This window comes from Acanthopagrus latus, chromosome 11, assembly GCF_904848185.1.
Source record: "Acanthopagrus latus isolate v.2019 chromosome 11, fAcaLat1.1, whole genome shotgun sequence".
In the NCBI taxonomy this organism is placed as follows: Eukaryota; Metazoa; Chordata; class Actinopteri; order Spariformes; family Sparidae; genus Acanthopagrus; species Acanthopagrus latus.
In genome coordinates, this window is record NC_051049.1 from 16,467,110 (window position 1) to 16,473,688 (window position 6,579).

Genomic DNA, 6,579 nt, shown 5'->3' on the forward strand with positions numbered 1-6,579 from the left:
AGCATTGTCATTTTGATTATAATTCAATTAACTGTGCAGCCCTTTTTGTAATTCTAGATTTTTGTGGAGGCACAGAAACTGTAATATATTTGTGTGTATCTATGAGTATCATTCAAACAGCTCTGACACTTTAATAAGGGTGGTTATGGTGTTTTCACTAGTTGTCTAACAAGAAATATTAATGTCTGCTTACATTCAGGAGTGAAGATCATTAAACACCACACAATAGTAATTTAACCTAATTATAAAATAATCATAGGAATAACACTTTTATTCTATAGGCCAGCTACTGATACAGGAAGTCTTGTTGCTGCTCTGACACATGACTGCACATGGCTATCAGATCCTATCTTCAATATAAATAATGAATTATTTGCCCTGCTGTCTTGATACTGGCATACAATTCCCATTAGATTTTTAAGATACATATAATCAATAATTTTCCAATCAACCAAAGTTCTTCTTTCTGAGATATCTCAGGCCTGATAGCTCTGAGAAGAATAAGCTCAGCTTTGAGAATTACAGAAAGGTAAACAACAGGACAACATGCCTGTCAACATCAGTTTAGAGGTCCATGTTGTTAACATTTCAGGGATGCTGAAACGGAAGCTGTCATCAACCTCTCAAAATTATCTGGTCTGTGCATGCTTGTATCTCTTGCCTTTCCTTGTTCATTTGCCCTAAATGCAAACTACTTCCAAAACACTCGCCAGACAGCTGACGAGAAGACAGCACTGTGAGTGTATGAGGGGAGGCGGGGCTATGTGTTAAATGAGGTGGTGTGTGTGTGTTAACCCGTCAGAATGTTAAGACACTGGGCCTTTTGACCATAAATCGCTTAATGTTTTGATGTTAATGTTTTGAGTGATGCTACGTCCCATTTCCTAAACATAATCTATGTCTTCATAGCACTGACTCATTGTGAGGAAGGCAACCAGGTACATTGCGTTTTGATCACTAACATAATAAAAAATATATATATTTCACATATGAATAGGATCAGTGCATATGCACAATGGAGCAGAGTTCTTGTACTGTGCAGGGATTCACTCAAGCTGATCAACATTTATTCCCTTCGGTCCAAAACCCTTGTCGCCTCATCAGACCTTCACCAACAACAAAATGAGTCCTCACTGAGTAAAGTAGCCTCCAGACAAGTGAATAGCTGGCTGTCGGAAGTTGTGTACACAAACCTTGGAGAAAAATCTTGGTGTGACTTTGTACTTGCAAAGCCAAAAGTTATTATAATTGACTTGAGTTGCATATGTGCACACTGCATACGAAGACAACTGACCCCATTCCACTCCATCATAATCACACACAGGAACTTTGATCGGAGGACTCATCCAATTATGTTTACAGTCTTGACAAGTGGTTTCAAGCATGTTATCAAAACCTGACAGATATTTCCGGGGGACATCCACTTTGACTCGAGAAACAATTTAGCAAATAGTAGCGTCTCTGGCCCTTAAATGCTCCTGCTGAGCAAATGGAAATGTGTGGCCGCAAAAAAAAAAAAACCTTGCATCTCTTAAGCTTAACTTGGTCAAAGAACCTCCGCTTGTGTGCTGGCTGTTTGGCTGGCATATTATTCTGCAAATTGTATGAAGGCTTTTGGCCACCTGTGTATCAAAAGCTATTTGGAAAAATCAATGGATAAAGGTTTTTTAAGAGTGCAGCCACTACCACTTCAAAATCACCTATACTCTACTACTCTATTTCAGCACGGTTTAAATATTTGATTTATTATTTCTCTGCAAGTGCAACATAATATTGGCCCAACACGTCCTTGGTTGCAATGTATGGGGGTAAATGGCAAAAACATAGAGGCTTTTTACACCATTTTCAGTCCAGTCAAATTTCTCTCAACTACCTCTGAAGTGATATTCAAATCAAGACTTTTAACACGCAGAGAGTTCAGCAAGGCCAAGAAATGGTAAATCTGGGAGTTTAAGTTATATAACAACCAGGCCTCCTCACGCTGTATTAAATCTGACTGCCATATGACACATGCACATTCTGCTCCTGTGTTCCTATTGTCCGGATATGAGAGGAAGCAGACCCTAACCTGTCACCTGACCACCAGGCAGCTGCTTGAACCCAGTGCCAAACACCCCCCCCCCCCCCTTCCACTCTGCACCTATAAATCTACGGGAACAATACAGAGAGAGTGGGTGGTGAAGACATGCTTACTGCAAAACAACACTCGAACATCACGAGTTGTGATGGAGTTCCTGTTGCCTCCACGTCAGCAGTAGTGACAGAGAAGAGACAAAACCAAACTAGCTCATGCTAGAAATAACATTTAAGGATTTCTGTAAGCCATTTTAATACATTTTTGAGTCAATGAAGCACCCAAATCGAAGCCACCTAACAACATTTTTTTAAAGTATTTTTTTGGCCTTTTTTATGGCTTTGTTGATAGCAAAGCTGAAGATATGACAGGAAATGGGGGAGAGAGGGGGGGAGTTACGTGCAGCAAAGGGACCCGGGCTGAGAGTCAGACCCGGGTCTGCTGCAGACCTCTACCAACTGAGCTACACGGCGCCCAACCACCTAACAACGTTTGATATAAAAATCAAATAGAAAATATTGTAATTGATTTACTTACATAAAGTGCTTTAATTCCTGCTTTTATTATATGAATTAAACGAAATACAAGATGTGTCTGAAATCTCCCACTCATTCACTTTGTTTTGCAATGTGAGGTTGTTAGTGGAAAGTCTATGTCAGGGACACTACTTTTATTTCAGATTTTTTATAATTATTTACACCTGATATTTTTTATTATAAGTATTTTGTGAAAAAAGCCTATTTTGGGAATTTATGTGGGGAACATATAGGGCATACATTTCAAAATGAAAATTTGGGCACTCAAATACGATGGCAGATACTAAATATAATGTACCATAAAATAAAAAATTGTCTGTCCGTCTCCTGCTCTTACCGACAACTTTGTCACATCTCCCTATTTTCTGTGCCCTTTTGTTGGCATTTCTATTTTTTTTTTTCGCCCTGTTGCACTCCCATGGACCTACAAGCCACCAGCCTTGCAGTAAATGTTAGCTACCTTGATGATTTGAACCCTAACTGCTAAACAGATACAAAATGTACTGTGCACAGTTCTTGCTGCAGCTGGTTGCAGCTTTTAGCAACACATCTCCAAGCTCTTTAGCAAAGCCTCACTATTTCTGTCACAGAGAGCGGCAGGGATTATTATTCAATATGGATTATTGCCGAAAATAAGCTCTGTAGCAAACACAAGTTTATGATAATTACATGTATTTCTCTGCAAGATAATCTTCACAAATGAACATCACTTCTAGACGTGTAAATGTAAATCGCCAGAGGTTAAAAACTAATGCTAGGCTATAAATGAATTACGTCGTGGCCACAGTGTCAGCACCACTAAGCTTCATATTACACTACACTGCAAACATTTGACTATAAAAGTATAAACTACATGTTGTAAAGTTAGAGTTAGAATAGTTTGGAACTAAAGTCCGGCAGGAAAGACAGACTAGTGAGTAGATGATCTGCCGTATTTTGTGTGATGACGTGTTTGTCTCCATCAACCTCTGTAGTCTCATTTGGCTCGCTAGCTGTTAGCAACCGCCTTTTTAAAGACGCGTTAACCGTTTAAAATAAAGGAGCGTGGCATTTACAGACATTTTATCTTACCATGGACCAAGGTGTCTGCAAACTTTTCGTCTCTTATGAGGAGTTTCTGCCCTCACAAGTAGTGGTGGTTGAAAAATAAAAGTGGACGCTACAGCACAGGTAGCCTAATCATTGTCGACTACCTCATCTCAAAGGACTTCCCACTGTGAAAAAATAAGGTCAACCAAATTTACTGTGAAAGTTCATTAAAGGTCTCATAATATGAAAAACACGTTTCTCTGGTCGCTACATATATAAGCTGGTCTTCCCTGAGGCCAACTGCCAGAATGAGGAAAGCAAATTATTTTTGTATGGTCTCTGCAGCCCACCCACTGGTAACACGGCGCTCCTACAAGCTGTTCAGATTCAGCTCCTGTCATTACATAATGAAAGGAGTCATTTTCATAGGCAGACCTCCTCTGCGCAGTGATAGGAGATATCGGAGAGGGGGGCGTTTATCCCCGAGGTGAAGTTCGGTGTGCCTCAACACTGTGCCAACCATACGGGACCCAGCAACTGCACCCGAGCCACAGGTCAATGTCACCACGGTTTGATAGTATTTACAGTTGCCTACATGTATAGAGAAGTCAGCTGGAAATTGGCTAACTAGTTAGCTCCGCTTTGGTACGCTATGCAGTGGCGTTGAAAGCTTTAAAGTTTAATGTTAATGATATTACGATGGTGCTCAGTTGTCACAGTAAAAAGGCTGGAAATGTGCAGAATGGAGACAGAGATGATGCAAACAGTGTCCAAGAGTGTGGAGACTGTTTTGGAGACAAACACAGCTTTCACTAGCTGTTAGCCATTAGCTATATGGCAGCAACTGTAACAACACATACAAACAAACTTACATTATTCAGATGCACTAACCATTTTGAAACGTCCTGCTGCAGACTCTATACTTCTTCAGGAGCGTCTCCTTCTGGGTCCGATTCTGGGTCAAACTGGTATGGTTGAACAACAGCATCTTGGCGAGCCATAGTGATACATACACCTCCACCGTAAACATTAGCGCCTGCTACTGCTAGCAAGAGGCATCGTCTGCCTGAGAGGGGCGTGTAGCCTGACAGGTGTTGACAGACGGAGCTCATTAGCATTTAAAGGTGCAGGCACAGAAACAGCCTGCGCTCAAGTACAGCGACTTATAAACAGCTGAAATCCAGGACCACGGTTGGGTTTGGGGGAATGCATTTTGAATACAGTGTTGCTGGACCTCTGAGTGAAATTGAAGAAAAACAGTACAGTGTGGGACTTTCAAACTTGAACTCAACATCAAAGTATTTGCAGCGATTTACTAAGGCCTAGTGCTAAATCATTGGATCACCAGTTTTAACTATTTTAAACATGTATACAAGCACAGCTGCTGTCAATAAAAGTTAAATGTCTGGTCCTGACAGACTACAGTTTGGGTCCTACATAATCTACAAATTTGAGATTTTTTCATTCATTCCATTACTTTTTCTGCGAGTGTTTTCTCATTTCCTGACAGGGGAAAACTCTACCGAGGTGTTCTTTCAGTGTCAGGAGGTTTGATTCAGATGTGCTTCATTTTTGGAAAATCACAGCTGAATGATTGTTATTGTAATTGATCACAAAGTGTTAAAGTGTTGGTGGGTTTTCCATTAGATGGCTAAAAAAACAAGGTACTTGGTGAACAAAAGATTTTCACATTTTGTTCTGTGACATATGTCAGTAAAATACCCCACCTACTGGATCGTCAAAAGCGAAATGTCTTTTTAAAGGCAGTTGCTAATGATAGAAGTCACTGGCTAAATGAGGCTGCACAGGTTAACAGGGACCTTTAACTTCATCACACTAAACATGCAGACTTTACAGTCTTTACAGGCGGATTTTAGTTGCAACTATTCAAGCTAACTTTACAACTTGTGGATCAATCAAAATCAAACTAAAGCTTGTATAATATAGTGTAGTAGAAAGCCCAGTTTAGCTGACGTAAAGGTCAGGCTGTTTGTGACCATGATGTAGTTCGTCTATAGCCCAACCTTAGCCATTTTACTTCTGCCGATTGCTACAATGGATTTATATCCAGCTCAACCACTTGATATAAACTGCAATAATCCAAAAAAAAAATCCAACTTCAAAATCCCAAAAGCATCTTGTTGAGAGAACCAGGGCTATGCTAACTTCCAGGTTAGCCTACAAAAGAACGCCATCCCGGCAGCCTGCCACATAAAATCAGCTTTCACATCTATGTGAGAGATTGTGGTCTCTCAAAGTTCAAAACACCTCTGCTGACAAAAAAAAATGCTTCCAAGGTTTATTTTTTAGTGGTCAGCCAAATGGCTTGTTAAAGGCCTCTGAAATTGTGGTGTTTTGTTAACTTCATAAGAGGATATTCTTGATCCTTTTATCTTCCCATGACCGAACGCTGACAAACGAGAATGACAAAAATCTCATTTTCGACCCAAAGTTGAAGTTACTGCCTTTTACTCTTGTAAAGCCTGACAGGTGTTATTTCAGTTTCGGGGCGGATGAAGTGCAGACTGTTTTGCTAAAGCACCACCACCACCCAAACTTAAGTGTAATGTAAATCTCGTAGGGTTCTCCACCCGAACAGCAGCTGGCATCTCTGAACCTGAGCAGACAGCATGCTTTGTCTCTTCAACCTTGTGTACTGAAATATTCAAGACCTCCAAGTTTATGAGACACTTGCTGCCATCTGTGCCCCAGCGTTCAGTCCTCCCATCATGGCTGAACATAAGGCCAACATCAGAGCAGATATATGTGAGAAGTGTCAAAGTAGATTCTCCAGTGTACCCTGTATTGCAAATCTCAATATCGCCTGAATAGCAGTGGAAACACACACCAACACGCACAGAAAACCCCGTGCAGGATTCTGCCACTGCAGAATCCAAAATTTCCATATCCATGAGCAAGGAAAGGAAAAGAGGAAACATT